The sequence below is a fragment of the Schistocerca piceifrons genome, chromosome 9 (genome assembly GCF_021461385.2).
Source record: "Schistocerca piceifrons isolate TAMUIC-IGC-003096 chromosome 9, iqSchPice1.1, whole genome shotgun sequence".
NCBI lineage: Eukaryota > Metazoa > Arthropoda > Insecta > Orthoptera > Acrididae > Schistocerca > Schistocerca piceifrons.
Window position 1 is genome coordinate 197,884,389 of NC_060146.1, and position 16,915 is coordinate 197,901,303.

The 16,915-nt window shown below is 43.4% G+C and overlaps 1 pseudogene; it reads right to left on the minus strand.

Annotated features, from left to right (window-relative positions):
- Nucleotides 1-7,013: 7,013 nt before the first annotated feature.
- On the minus strand, nucleotides 7,014-7,131 carry LOC124717464 (annotated as a pseudogene).
- Nucleotides 7,132-16,915: the final 9,784 nt, after the last annotated feature.

Below are 16,915 nucleotides of genomic sequence, written 5' to 3' on the forward strand. Positions count from 1 at the left end.
AACAAAAGGGGTTTCTGGGGATCGAAAGGCGTAAGGCAAGTATTAGAAAGCAACGCCGATTTCAACTGGCGAGAGGCGCGTTCACATTCCGTCGTCCAGACGAACGGAACACCTTTACGGCGTAAGCGATGAAGCGGAGCTGAAATGGAAGAGGCATTGCGCACATATTTATGGTAATAATTAATTTTACCCAACACACTCTGTAGCTGTTTGAGATTTTGAGGGGACGGCAAGTCTTGTATGGCACGGAGGTGCTCTGGACTCGGATGTATGCCTTGGGCATTAATGACATGTCCCAGGTATGGTAAGTCACGAGCAAAAAACACACATTTGTCCTTCCTCAAGCGAAGACCATTTTGCCGCAAGACCTGAAATAATGTTCGTAAATTCGCAAGATGATCTTCTTCTGTCTGTCCGGAGATCACTATATCGTCCAGATAGTTTGCTGCAGTAGGGACCGACGCACAAATAGTTTGTAAATATTGCTGAAACAAGGCAGGGGCGGATGCACACCCGAATGGCAGTCTTTTGAAGCGGTACAATCCAAGATGCGTGTTAACCACCAATACGCGCTGGGATGCGTCGTCCACCGGTATTTGCAAGTACGCATCGGCTAGGTCCAACTTTGAAAAATATTTTCCCGGGCACAGTTTAGCAAAAAGATCTTCCGGGCGGGGCAAAGGAAAAGTAGCAGTCACTAGCTGTGGATTCACTGTGGCCTTGAAGTCCACGCAAAGTCTCAATTTTCCGGAAGGTTTTGGCAAAATTACTAAGGGTGAGGCCCAGAGAGAAGCTTGCACACGTTCAATTACACCCTGTGATTCGAGATCGTGTAACGTTCTTGCGACCTCATCACGCAATGCGTGGGGAACATTGCGCGCCCTGAAAAATTTCGGTTGCGCGTTTACCTTCAGTTCTAAATGTGCTTCATAGTTTTTAGCGCAACCTAAGCCCGGTGCAAAAATGTCTGCAAATTCGTCACACAGCCGAGAAACACTGTCTGGAGGCACAGTCTGATTCACAGATAGGACCTGATTTACAATAGACATGTTAAACAACGTAAATAAATCTAGACCAAACAAGTTCACTGCAGAAGAAGAACGAAGAACGTAAAATGACACAAGTTTTGTTTGTCCCTTGAATGTTGCAAGAAGGCTGCACTGTCCTAACACAGGAAGTTTCTGTCCGGAATATGTAGTGAGCTTAACATTTGCGGCACGCAACGGAGGTGCGCCCAGTTGTTTGTATGTGTCGTGATTGAGCAATGAAACTGCAGCTCCGGTATCGAGCTGGAATGGTATCACTTGGCCGTCAAAGTCTAAGTCCACAAAAAGTTTATTGTCCTGCTGACGACAAGAGCGACTGTTGTGTGCAATTGGAACAGACACTGGTACAGAATCACTTGCTAATTGACGTGATTTCCGGCGACGTCGACGCACAGTTTTTGTGGGACGATCACAGTCACTGTTAGAGAAAGTGTCACTGGACGAAGTGGAATTAACGACATGAATGTCCATAGGCGAAGGTCCACGAGCCTGAGCGTCCTTGGTTCGATTCCGGCGCGAAGCAAAGGGCCTGGAATGATTGTGATTGTCTGATCTGAGCTTTTTCTGGCAAACACTTTGAACATGTCCTTTCTTATTGCAGAAAAAGCAAATAGCTTGGCGTGACGGGCAATGTTCACGCGAATGTCTAGTAGCACACCGCGGGCATGATTTCACTACATTTGTGGGCTGGCGCGGCACACCTGGCTTAGCACGCGGCGGTCGCTGTGCGTCCGTGCGCGAGGCCCGGGTACCGGGCCGCGCAGCGCGTCCAGCGGGCCGGTTAATGTTACACACGGCTGGCGAAGTTTCAAAAGATTCCTGAGCACAGTCCAGTGTGTCCTGTCTATCCAATATGTCTATCACTTGTTGAAGGGAGGGATTAACTAGTTTCAAAATTTGCTCCCGTATGCGAACATCAGAAACGTTCTGTGCAATTGCATCACGCACCATTGTATCTGAATAAGAAAGACCACAGTCACATTCAAAGGCACAGTCCCTAGTAAGTCCTTGCAATGTTGCTACCCACTCCCTATTAGTTTGACCGGCCGTACGTTTTGTACGAAAAAACGTATACCGTTTTGCAACCACATTAACTGTTTCTTTGAAATAGGCATCTAAGGCAGACAAAATTTCCTCGTAGGACAAAGTTGCTACGTCGCGTCGGGGAAACAATTTCACTATCACACGGTATGTGGACACACCGACACAAGAAAGCAAAAACGGCTGCCGCTCATTACCTTGAATTCTGTAGGCAGCAAGGTGGAAGGCGAACTGACGAGACCACTCTTGCCAGGTCTCGTGGTTCGGGTCGTAGGGCCTAAAAGGCGGTGCAACGGCAGGTTGTGGCTGCGGTAGCGGTGAAGCGGCTGCGGCCGCATCGGTGTGCAGCGCACGTTGACCCTGGACGAGCTGTCCAAGGGCATCCAGTAACGCCTGCGTCTGCTGATTCTGCAAGCGATAAAATTCGGACAGTACATCTGGAGAATGTGGCGAAGCCATGACACAAATAAATGTAAGCAATCAGAAATAAATGTAAGCAATCAGAAAAAGATCCCATCCTCGTCGCCAATAATTGTAGTGTCGGTAGCTGGACCGACACCGTGATGTGGATTGCTGAAAAGGAATGCTAAACTAACGCTGTGGCCGATAGTGCACGAACGGCAATAAGCATACGGGCGTGAAGTCTGGAACATAAAAACTTATGAATGAATAAGAAGAAAAGTATGTAGATGCTTTTTACTTAACTTTTAATAATTCCTTGGAATACATCTCTCTTGAATACTCGTAAGCTATAGGCACTGATACAAATGGCTCCTTGCTAGTTCGTAGCCCTTAACTTCTGATGGCTATTATGTCTCTCGGCTAATGAGAGAGAAAGGCTTCGTACAACTGGGCGGTAGCTTGGTTCTCGTACAACTGGGGCGGTAGCTTGGTTCTCGTACAACTGGGGCGAGTCCACTCTCGTATCACGAGACCTGCCTTGGTGGTGGCGCTAGGTCTGCGATCACAGTGGCGACACGCGGGTCCGACATGTACTACATGGACCGCGGCCGATTTAAACTACCACCTAGCAAGTGTGGTGTCTGGCGGTGACACCACAGTTACTTAAGTTAAATCCTTCAAGCGGGCTAAGAAAGTACTTCCACTAGAAAGAGCATATAAGAATTGTTAGCATGGCACTTAGACAATGAATTCAAATCATTTAGTTCCAGTATGATGAACGTATTGCAATTATGGGCAAAGTTTAAACGAACTGTAAATCGTGCTCTGGACTAGTACGTGCCGAGAAACTGAATTAAGGACGCAAAAGACTCCCCGCGTCTTAACAATGACATTCGGAAAACTCTGAGGAAACAAAGTCTGTTGCACCCTCGGTTCAAAAAATAATGCCCAAATACTGGCAGACAAAAGTTAGTAGAGAACCGTGTGCCTGTAAAAAGATATAAGCGCGAAGTTCGTAACAACTAACACCGTCGCACCTTAACAAAAGATATTGCTGAGAACCCGAGAAAATTCTGCTCTTACGTAACATCGCTAAGCGGGCCTAAGGTCTCTGAAGTCATTCGTTGAACAGTCTTGTGTGACAGTAGAAGATAGGAAAAGGATAACCGGAGTTTTAAATTTCTCATTTAATAAATTGCTAACGCAGGAGAAGCCTATAAACATAACGTCGATTGACCATCGAACAGACTCCCGTATGGACGACATAGCAATAAGCATCATTGGCGTAGAGAAACAGCTAAAAGAACTGAAAGCAAATAAGTCGCCATGTTCGGATGGAATCCTAATTCGGTTTTACAAAGGGTACTCTACGGAACTGGCCCCTTACTTAGCTTGCATTTATCGCGAATCTCTTATACAACGTAAAACCTCAAGTTACTGAAGAAGCGCAGGTGACTCCTGTATACAGGGTGGTCCATTGATCGTGACAGGCCAAATATCTCACGAAATAAGGGTCAAACGAAAAAACTAAAAAGAACGAAACTTGAACGGGGAAACCACATGGCGCTATGGTTGGCACGCTACATGGCCAAACGGATATCAACTGCGTTTTTTAAAGTAGGAACCCCCAGTTTTTATTACATATTCGTGTAGTACGTAAAGAAATATGAATGTTTTAGTTGGACCATTTTACTCGCCTTGTCATAGATGGCGCTGTAATAGTCACAAACATCTGGCTCACAATTTTAGACGAACAGTTGGTAACAGGTAGGTTTTTTTTAAATTAAAATACAGAACGTAGGTACGTTTGAACATTTCATTTCGGTTGTTCCGGTGTGATACATGTACCTTTGTGAACGTATCATTTCTGAGAACGCATGCTGTTACAGTGTGATTACCTGTAAATACCACATTAATGCAATAAATGCTCAAAATGATGTCCGCCTACCTCAATGCATTTGGCAATATGTGTAACGACATTTCTCTCAACAGCGAGTAGTTCGCCTTCCGTAATGTTCGCACATGTATTGACAATGCGCTGACGCATGTTGTCAGGCGTTGTCGGTGGATCACGGTACCAAATATCCTTCAACTTTTCCCACAGAAAGAAATCCAGGGGCGTCAGATCCGGTGAACGTGCGGGCCATGGTATGGTGCTTCGACGACCAATCCACATGTCATGAAATATGCTATTCAATACCGCTTCAACCGCACGCGAACTATGTGCCGGACATCCATCATGTTGGAAGTACAACGCCATTCTGTCATGCAGTGAAACATCTTGTAGTAACATCGGTAGAATATTACGTAGGAAATCTGCATACATTGCACCATTTAGATTGCCATCGATAAAATGGGGGCCAATTATCCTTCCTCCCATAATGACGCACCATACATTAACCCGCGCCGGCCGGTGTGGCCGTGCGGCTCTAGGCGCTTCAGTCTGGAACCGCGTGACCGCTACGGTCGCAGGTTCGAATCCTCCCTCGGGCATGGATGTGTGTGATGTGCTTAGGTTAGTTAGGTTTAAGTAGTTCTAAGTTCTAGGTGACTGATGACCACAGATGTTTAAGTCCCATAGTGCTCAGAGCCATTTGAACAATTTGAACCATTAACCCGCCAAGGTTGCTGATATTCCACTTGTCGCAGCCATCGTCGATTTTCCGTTGCCCAATAGTGCATATTATGCCGGTTTACTTTACCGCTGTTGTTGAATGACCCTTCGTCGCTAAATAGAACGCGTGCAAAAAATCTGTCATCGTTCCGTAATTTCTCTTGTGCCCAGTCGCAGAACTGTACACGACGTTCAAAGTCGTCGCCATGCAATTCCTGGTGCATAAAAGTATGGTACGGGTGTAATCGATGTTGATGTAGCATTCTCAACACCGACGTTTTTGAGATTCCCGATTCTCGCGCAATTTGTCTGCTACTGATGTGCGGATTAGCCGCGACAGTAGCTAAAACAGCTACTTGGGCATCATCATGTATTGCAAGTCTTGGTTGGCGTTTCACATGTGGCTGAACACTTCCTGTTTCCTTAAATAACGTAACTATCCGGCGAACGGTCCGGACACTTGGATGATGTCGTCCAGGATACCGAGCAGCATACATAGCACGCGCCCGTTGGGCATTTTGATCACAGTAGCCATACATCAATACGATATCGACTTTTTCCGCAATTGGTAAATGGCCCATTTTAATACGGGTAATGTATCACGACGCAAATGCCGTCCGCACTGGCGGAATGTAAGGTGATGCCACGTACTTATACGTTTGTGACTATTACAGTGGCATCTATCACAAAGCGAAAAAAGTGGTCCGACTTAAACATTCATATTTCTTTACGTAGTACACGAATATGTAATAAAAATGCAGCGCCATCTAGCGGGCCAACCATAGCGCCATCTGGTTTCCCCCTTCAAGCTAGACGAGTTTCGTTCTTTGTAGTTTTTTCGTTTGACGCTTATTTCGTGAGATATTTGGCCCGGTCACGATCAGTGGACTATCCTGTATAAGAAGCGTAAAAGAACAACACACCCGCAAAATTACTGACCAGTATTCTTAACGTGGGTTTGCCGCAGGATTCTTGAATATATTCCAATTCAAATATAATTCAAATATAATAATTTTCCTTGAGACAGAAAAGGTATTTAGAAAACATGGCTGGCGCGAAACACAGCTTGCTTCTTATTCTCACATGATATCCTGCGAACTAAGGATGGAGGCTACAGACAGATTCCATATTTGTAGATTTCCGAAAAGCATTTGATACGATGCTCCATTGAAGAGTGCTAACGAATATGCGAACATATGGAATATGTTCCCAGATATGCTGGTGGCTGGAAAACAGATCCAATTACGTTGTCGTCCACAGAGAGTGTTCATCAGAGCTATGGATATCGTCAAGAATGGTACGCGAATGTGTAATATCACCGCTGTTATTTTCTACACACGTAAATGATCTAGCAGACAGCGTGAGCAGCAATCTACGGCTGTTTGCTCATGATTTTGCAGCGTAAGGGAATGCGTGAGTGACTGTAGAGGGATACGAGATGACTTAGATATTGTTTATAGTTGGTGTGATGACTAGCAGCTAGCTCTAAGTGTAGAAATATGTAAGTCAGTGCAGATGAGTAGAAAATGGTACCCCTAATGTTCGAATGCAACATTAGTGATGCGCTGCTTGGCACAATCACGTCGTTTAAATATGTAGGCGCAACGTTGCAAAGCGATATGAGGAGGTACGAGCGTGTAAGGATTTTAGAAGCGAAGGCTACTGAAATTGGCTCGTAACACAAAATCCAAACTTGGAAGTCCCCCTAGCACTCCGTATTCAGGTCACAAGTGGCTCGTCGGGACCATCCGACCGACGCATCATCCTCAGCAGAGGATGCAGATAGGAGGGGCGTGTGGTCAGCACACCGGTCTCCCACTCGTTATGATGGTTTTCTGTGACCGGAGCCGCTACTGTTCGGTCAAGTAGCTCCTCAATTGGCATCACGAGGCTGAGTGCACTCCGAGAAATGGCAACAGCACACGGCCGCCCGGATGGTCACCCATCCAAGTGCCGGCCACGCCCGACAACGCTTAACTTCGGAGATCTGACGAGAACCGGTGTGTCCACTGCGGCAAGGCCGTTGCCGGGGAAGTCCCATTGAGCCACACTTTTTACCACGTAGCGATGATTAAAAATTCCTGGCCTTTCTAAATCAAAACTATTTAAGCATGCGGGTGCAGCAGCTAAAAGATTTCTGTGTCATTCTCAGAACCGTATCCTGAAACCTTATATTTATTTCTGAAGTTATACTGGGGAACATCAGGAAAGTAGGCCAAATTTACTTCTTCTGCTTCTCTAAAACTTAAGCATTTCTTTTCCTGGACAGGCAGGCGACTTCAGATCCATTAGACAAACCACCTAATGAACTTGGCGTAAACAGACATAATGTCTGATGGGATAATAGCAATCAGTGGTTTTACAATGTTACTTATAATTCGTATTGATTGCACAAAATGTTGATACACATGTCCGGTTTCGGTTCCTCTAAAACCATCTTCAGATCTGCAATTTCGGTTACAGGAGTAACCCGTCCACACACAGCAACCTTCACATGCTGTGTTAGCATGTGGCGCAGAATGTGAAGGTTGCTGTGTGTGGACGGGTTACTCTTGTAACCGAAATTGCAGATCTGAAGATGGTTCTAGAGGAATCGAAACCTTTCATGTGAATGAACATTTTATGCAATCAAGACGGATTATAAGTAACATTGTAATGAACTTGGTACAGAAAGGTCCTAGGTTCAGTATTACTCCATTTTTACTGCGTTTCTAGCAGCTGTAAAACTCTTAGGAAAAGCAAACAATACTCTGATTTCCGTATCCATTACTCACACATCACGACCAAATCCTGTAAAAGGGTAACATCATACGGCAGCTGTGGAAACTAGGCACGTTCATGACGTATATATTATTCTACATGCACAATGCTACATATAATAGTCGTATACGTGGCTTTTCCCGCGACATGACTATTTGTTCTGTTGGGGTATGGTGTTATACACTGTCCACTATTTCTCTGAATGATGTCCTACTATGTCATAATATATCATGCAGGTTCCACAATAAAGAAAAAAAGAAAGAAGACAAAGTTGTATTATTTCCAGTAGGATCAGGTCAGGTTGAGAACTCTATTGTCCAAACAAACCTCCAGATTTGAATGAAATCATTTTGGGTACTAGCCGACGTCAGTATGAAACATTAAAACAACTAAAACGCCGACCTTCCGCCCTGAGGAGCAAAGTCGGTCTAAATATCGGCATTTTAGTTGTTTTCATATTTCATAACGAGCCGGCCTAATACCCAAACTGAGTTCACTGAAACAGACTCTGGCCCTGAAGCCTACGAACTCACACAACCAACGGGCTGGTAGTTTGTCATGCGTCGTAGCGTCCCGGTCGGCCTGGCGTGCTGCTAACAACAGGAAGTCCGTACAGGCGTGGGAGGGTTGCGCCGGTGGGGTCGTGTGTCGAAAGCGGCAGAGTCTTCCCGCTATCAGCTTTCTGTTCTGCTGAGACCGAGAATGGTGGCTGCGACGCAAGCCACACGACTCGCAGCTGAGAGAATCTGGCGTCCTCTCGGCTAGGTAGGCACGGACGCGGTCTACAAAACATGCGAAGGACAACACGAAACCAGATATGAAATCCATACGTATTATAAAAATGGATGTACGTACGTTTGTATGTCTGTATGCTTGTACACTGATTTCAAAAATGCTGTTCCACTGAGACAGGAATTTACAATTTCACTGTCCACATAATAGAGTCTTTAAGTAGTAAAATGTCACCAATAGGAATTTTCTGTGATTTGTCCAAAGCATTTTATTGTGTGAACCATGACATTATGTTACACAAATTACAATTCTGTGGTACAAATGGAATAGCATATGAGTGGTTTAAGTAATACCCACAGAACAGGAAGAAAAATGTTTCCTTATATAGGTCAAGTGATTTAAATAAGTTTGCCACTTCATCTAACTGAGGTGAAATTACATTAGGTGTTCCACAGGGTTCAATCATGGGTCCCCTTCTCTTCTTGATATATGTGAACGACCTCCCTTCCTATCTGAAACAGGAAGCTGAACTGACACTGTTTGCTGATGATACAAGCGTCATTATTAATGCAGTAAAAGAAAGTCAAATCGAAAATGATACAAATAAGGTCTTTGGAAAAGTCATTAATTGGTTTTCTCCAAATGGGCTTGCTCTAAACTTTGAAAAAACACAATACATCCAATTTTCTGCTGCAAAAAGTATAATTCCTTTAATAAATATAATACATCAACAAAAGTCACTAGACAGGGTAGAGCATACTAAGTTTTTGGGTGTACATATAGATGAGAATTTTAATTGGAAAATTCATATTTTGGATCTCCTAAAGCAACTAGGTTTAGCAACTTTTGCTATCAGAGTAATTGCCAATTTTTGAAGATATAGAAATTAGTAAGCTAACATACTTTGCATACTTTCACTCTCTGATGTCATACGGAATAATATTTTGGGGTAACTCAATATTTAGACAAAAAGTATTCACTGCCCAAAAGAAACTGGTTAGAATAATGTGTGGGATTCATAGGCGCATATCTTGTAGGCATCTTTTTAAAAGATATGGAATTCTTACAACAGCCTCAGAATACATCTACTCACTAATGAAATTTGTTCTCGACAACAGTTTATAAACAACAGTGACATTCATGATTATAATACTAGAAAAAAGAAAGACTTACACTACCCTTTGCTCAACCTATCTGTGGCACAGAAAGGGGTAAAATACGCTGCTATAAAAATTATCGACAAATTACCAGATGAAATAAGTTGTCTGACAGACAGCAATAATAGCTTCAAAAATAAATTGAAATCGTATATCCTTGACAACTCTTTCTATACCATGGATGAATTCTTGAATACCAATAAATAAATATAGTATATGCATTTTGTGCGATTAAAGAGAATGGGGTAAATAATAGAAATATTAATCTTTAAGTCTGTATTGCATTATATATATATTAAAAAATTTTGTTTCATATGTGCATTTCTAGTGCACTTGACATGTTCCACATCATAGCGGCTACCGTACCGTGCGACTGATCAATGGAACACGCAACCAACTAAGTAACTAACTAACTAACTGAGATGAGAAAAGCCATGGCATACCTCCTAACATCGTGTTGGACCTCCTTTTGCCCAGTGTAGTAGAACAGCTCGACATGGCATGGACTCAAAAAGTTGTTAAAAGTCCCCCACTGAAATATTGAGCCATATCGCCTCTATAGATGTCCATGATTGTGGAAGTGTTGCCGTTGTAGGATTTTGTGCGGGAACTGACCTCTTGATTATGTACCATAAATGTTGGATGGGATTCATGTCGAGAGATTTGGGCGTCCAAATCATTTGCTCGAATTGTCTAGAACGCTCTTCAAACGATTCGCGAACCGTTGTGGCCCAGTGACATTAAACTTCCAGCGTTATTTGAAAACATGAACGCCATCAATGGCTGCAAATGGTCGCCAAGTAGCCGAACACTGCCATTTCCAGTCAATGTTCGGTTCAGCTGGGTCAGAAGACAGTCCTCGCCATTATGGAACCACCACCAACTTGCACAGTGGCTTGTTGACGACTTGGGTCCATGGCTTCGTGTGGTCTACACCACACCCGAATCCTACTATCATCTCTTACAAACTAAACTCGGGACTCATCTGAGCACGCCACGCTTTTCCAGTAGTGTAGGGTCCAATCGATATGACCGTGGACCGGCCGGAGTGATCCAGCGGTTCTAGGCGCTACAGTCTGGAACCGCGCCACCGCTACTGTCGCAGGTTCGAATCCTGCCTCGGGCATGGATGTGTGTGATGTCCTTAGGTTAGTTAGGTTTAAGTAGTTCTTAGTTCTAGGGGACTGATGACCTCAGATGTTACGTCCCACAGTGCTCAGAGCCATTTGAACCATTTGATGTGGTCATGAGCCCAGGAGAGGCGCTGCAGGCGCTTTCGCAGTAACGGATACGTTCGACGTGCGTCCCACATTGAATTCTGCGGCTGTTCCACGCAGTGTTGCATGTTTGTTAGCACTAACAACCCTAAGAACCGCTTTTGCTCTCGGTCGTTAAGTGAAGGCAGTCGACTTATGTGTCGTCCGTGGTGAGAGGTAATGCCTGAAATTTGGTATTGTCAGCACACTCTTGACACTGTGGATCTCGGAATATTGATTTCCCTAACGAATTCGAAATAGAATGTCCCATGCGTCTAGCTCCAACTTCCATTTCGCGTTCAAAGTTTGTTAATTTCCGCCGTGTGGCTATAATCACGTGGTTAACCTTTTAACGTCAATCACCGAAGTATAAATGACAGGTCCGCCAATACACTGCCCTTTCATACCTTGAGTACGTGATTCCAGCGCCTTCTGTATACGTGCGTATCGCTATCCCATGATTGTACCCGACAACCGCGCGACACCACAGAATAAAACCAACTAGTTATCCTTATTGCCAGTACTGTGGAATGGTTGACACTGCCATACTTTAGACTGCTCCAGAGTTACAGGTCTATCAACTGGATAAAATTTAAACGTACACATTTGGCAAACCCACTATTGTAATCTTTATTTATAACACACTGTCCAATTTTATTACGGCACATTCACATGTTGGGGTGGCTACTGTACGCAGCTATAGCTACAGTATGACTCTGGTAGAAAAATGAGCTAGTTTGCACCATATTTTAAGTATGTGCGACGATACTAAGCTGATTTTGTATATATTTTGTGAAGACGCCACTATGGATTTACTATATTACAAGTTATGAAACAGATATGCCTCGTCATATTCTAAGTGCCTGTTTTAACACCCATGAAAGTAATAATTTCTCGTTATGCCATATTTCACTGTACTAAGACGTAATTGTGCACTTGTTGTATTTCATTTCCAATATTTTGTTGCAGATATTAAAATGGTCATTGCTGACCAAAACCGCAGTCTAAGAACCAAAAGTTCTCTGATCTATGACAGGTCACTGTTTTAATCCACGACCATGTCACAAATTATGAAAATTTACGTCAGCTTGGCCTCGCAAAGCTGAGAGTAGTCCGTACCAGTCGCGCTGAGGAAAACTATGGCAGTACCGGGAATCGGACCTGGGTCCTCTGCATTACAGGCTGACCACTTTTCTTCCTTCATTTTCTTCGTCACTGTTGTAGTCACATGGCACCTCTTCAAGTTGGTAGTTGAATACTTCACTTGGTTATTTTAAACTGAAGCGCCAAAGAAACTGCTACAGGCATGCGTATTCAAAGATACGTAAACAGGCAGATTATGGCGCTGCGGTTTGCAATGCCTAAATAAGACAAATGTGTGGTGCAGAAATTCTGTACAAATTGTAAATAGCCTTTCGTTCCCTGTATTTTACCCCTGCCACCTTTAGAATTTGAAAGAGAGTATTCCAGTCAACATTGTCAAAAGCTTTCTCTAAGTCTACAAATGCTAGAAACGTAGGTTTGCCTTTCCTTAATCTTTCTTCTAAGATAAGTCGTAAGGTTAGTATTGCATAGAGGTGAGCAGCATAATATTGCGGTATCAGAATACCTCCTCAGTTTGTTGGACACAAAGTGTAACGTTGATCTTTGATTTTCGTGACACATGTAAGATTCGGCACATAGAACGTTTGACATTTTCGCTCTTCAAATGCTGTTCCGCCGCGGCAGAGTCACCAGCAGTGAAACGGGAGAGAAGCGGCGGCCTTTCTTGTGGGAGGGAAGCGTTGTTGGGTGGAATGGTGGACGTGCGCAGGTGTGCCGTGTCGGGCGGCCGTAAAATGCCTTTACGACAGCCGCAGGGTGGGTGAGGAGGGGGGGGGGGGGGGAGATGGTTATCAGGGACATGCTGGTGCGGTAGAAGAGCGCCAGCAACAACTCCGGGCAGATATTGCTCGTCTGAAAAATCTCTCTTCTTCTTCGTCCGCCCTTTTCCCGTTTCTCTATGATGTCAACATTAAGCGGGTAGACCAGGTTAGTATTTTTTTTCCTCCCAACTTTTTTATTGGCATGAAAAGTTCCTTAGAGAGTCTATTTTTAAGATTGGTACACATAAATGTGCCATAAAAGAATTTGTCAAGACCGCGGTTTACTGCGTGGGGGTCTGGTCCATCCGAGAGATCGAATGCAACCGATATAATACCATAATACTTAACGGCGAAATAGGGATCCTCTTAGTTGCGGATAGTACCACAGAAGGCATTAGTATGGTTCAAAATGGCTCTGAGCACTATGCACTTCTGAGGTTATCAGTCCCCTAGAACTTAGAACTACTTGAACCTAACTAACCTATGGACATCACACACATCCATGCCCGTGGCAGGATTTGAACCTGCGACCGTAGCGGTCGCTCGGTTCCAGACTGTAGCGCCTAGAACCGCTCGGCCACCAAGGCCGGCAAGGCATTAGTATCAACTAAAATATTGTACTCTGCAAGATTTCTCCTTATAACTTTTTTATGTCAAAACTGAACGCGCGTGATTGTCTCGCGTCTGCTCAACTTGTCATTCTGTTTGTTTTTTATACGGAGTAAAACGTGAGTGCTTGGTAATGACAAGTGTACTTATACGTACAGAAAAGGTTCGAAAAGTGAACCAAACTGTGCAAATGTGCCCCAATTGGCAATCGGATAACAGTTAATCGATATAATTGTCTCAAAATCGGAGTGCTTCGTCATCGGCGAAAATAAGGCTAACGGTACGGTGTTGGTATTGCCGGTTATAGGTTTGCTCATATTCAGTACTAAAGAACACAAACTGAAACTTTAAACGCTTATCTTTTCAAAACAAAATTTTTCAAATTGGCGGAAGCTGCAAGTAATGAAACACACATGCAATTGCATTATACCTTTTTGTAACTAGTGACTCGTTATTTCGGTTTTTATAACGACTTTCTTGTAGAAAACGTTGGCTTCTATTCAGAGTGTCTCCAATTTGTTAAAAGCCAGTTTCCTTACACATGCCTATGTATTACGTTAGGCAATGTCGTCAGTTTCAAAACAGTTTTTTTGAAATTTTGTTCTAGGTTAAAAACTGTGGAGTTCAGAGCTCCCACCAAGCACTCACTCACTCCACGAAGATGTCGTGTAGTGTCCCCTCGGTGCAAGTTGTTTACTTAAAAAAAAACATAAAACAATGTTCAGGGTGTGCAGGATGTGGCAGAGGGTTCATCGAACCATTTTCACACTACTTCTCTACCATCCCACTCTGGAATGGCGCGTGGGAAAAAGGAACACCTAAATCTTTCCGTTCGAGCTCTGATTTCTCTTATTTTATTATGATGATCATTTCTCCCTACGTAGGGAGATAATAATTTAAAATTTCAACTTTTTTTTGCTTTTATCATATATACATTACAAAACTCTAATTTTCTTGCCATACATGAAGGAGTTCAAATAACGCAGAATGCACACTTCATAAATTGCATATACACAGTTGCTTAAAATAAACCTACTGTGTGTAACATATCAAGTGGTACACACCGTTGTCAAATACGTCATTAAGGAAGGTAATTGGAGGACATCAATAACTATTTCTTTCACTGCTGACATCATTTCCAAAATTTTTGAGAAAGTGATGTATTCTAGAAGAGTATCTTACCCGGGCAACAATAATACCCGCCGGAAATCACAGTCTACATTTCAGAAGAGTTGCTCCGCTAAGAATTCCATTTACATTTTGACCCACCAAATTTGACAAGCATTATGATGTGTTGGCAGAAGAGCCAACACCGTGATGCTAGAGGAGGCCGAAATGCACGCGTTTAAGCTCACGCAGACTGGCGTGAGGTCTGGAAAAAGGTAAAGTAATTACAGTAGCCAAAAATAGTACATAGCTTCTGGAATACTTAACTTTAATCCATAATTGGAGAACATCGCTCTTGTTGATACATGAATTATAATCTCAATATAAACTGGTAATGGCGCCTTGCTAGGTCGTAGCAAATGATGTAGTTGAAGGCTAGGCTAACTATCGTCTCGGCAAATGAGAGCGTATTTGTCAGTGATCCATCTCTGGCAAAGTCGGCTGTCCAACTGGGGCGAGTGCTAGGAAGTCTCTCTAGACCTGCCGTGTGGCGGCGCTCGGTCTGAAATCACTGATAGTGGCGACACGCGGGTCCGGCGTATACTAATGGACCGCGGCCGATTTAAAGGCTACCACCTAGCAAGTGTGGTGTCTGGCGGTGACACCACACATTAAATGAAAAAATAGTTTCGGTTCGTATTTTCTGCGACCTATCGAAGGCATTTGACTGAGTCACAACGTTCCTCTAAATAAACTGAAGTTTTATGGAACTGAAGCTATAGCCAACTAATGGATAATGTCATATCCAATCAAAAGAATGCATAAAATTGTACTCAGTAATTCTGCCATTGTAGTCTGGAGACGTTATTCTGAATGGAAAGACATCACACATGGGGTTCCTGAAGACTCAATCGTAGGTGTACTACAGCTCCTCTATGTATACCATCTTCCATCCAATACACAACAAGAAAAATTAGTTTTTTTTTTTCAGATAAAACTAGAATTGTAATCAATCCAAGCATACATATAGCAACAGAAGAAATTGTAAACAAATTTATTGAAAGTTATAAAACGACAAGACATATTCAGTTCCACACATCTAGTTGTACTACACCGATCATAAGTGTAACAGATGGTCAGGAAATAATAAATAGGTTGGAAAATACAATATTCTTAGGTGTCCATACCGTTGAGAACTTAACTGGAAAAAGTGCCTTTTTAGTCCCAAAACAACGTTTGGACTTAGAATCGTGCCGCGCGGAGTGGGCGTACGGTCTAGGGCGCCATGTCACGGTTTGAGCCGCCCCTCCCGCCAGAGGTTCGAGTCCTCCATCGGGCATGGGTGGGTGTGTTGTTCTTAGCACAAGTTGGTTTAAGTAGTGTGTAAGCCTAGGGACCGATGATTCAAATGGTTCAAATGGCTCTGAGCACTATGGGACTTAACTTCTGAGGTCATCAATCCCCTAGAACTTAGAACTACTTAAACCTAACTAACCTAAGGACGTCACACACACCCATGCCCGAGGCAGGATTCGAACCTGCGACCGTAGCGGTCGCGCGGTTCCAGACTGTAGCGCCTAGAACCGCTCGGCCACCCCGGCCGGCTAGGGACCGATGACCTCAGCAGTTTGGTCCCTTAGTAATTCACACACACATTTTTGAACTTATAATCGTTGCAAATTTTAGGAAGAGACAAATCAGTAAGTTGACACACTACGCTCAGTGTCGCCATACGGATTACAGTTGTGGGGTAAATCATCACTAAGAAAGAAACTGTTCATTGCTCAAAAATGAGCTGCATGGGTAATATGTCGTACGCAGCCACAGTAATCTTCTAGCCATCTGTTCTTAGGAGTTGGTCATTCTGACTACTGACTCACGGTATATTTTATTTCCGCATGAAGTTTGTTGTAAATAATACACTGCAGTGAAGTGGCATTTATCACCCCCAAGCCAAAGTTGTCTGTAGCACAAAAAGGGAGGGCCAGTTCCGCAACGAAACCTTCTGATAACTTACCCAGTGATATGATTGTCAGACAGACAGAAAAGTAAAATTTGAAACCAAACTGAGAAAGTTACCTCTTCATATCTCCTTCTATTTCGTGCAAGAATTTCTATTATTGAACTGTGTGAAAGGTGACAGGTAGGAATTGCTAACTCACATCTGTAGATGTAATTTGAAAGACATTCAAATGTTCAGCCTGTAGCCATATTTACAGATTAATTTGCAATTTCAATGTGGTATGACTAGTACCACATCATCACGATTTTCCGTGAATGAAACATGAATCGAATTAATTTGACAGGGTTTCAACGGACCTCATTG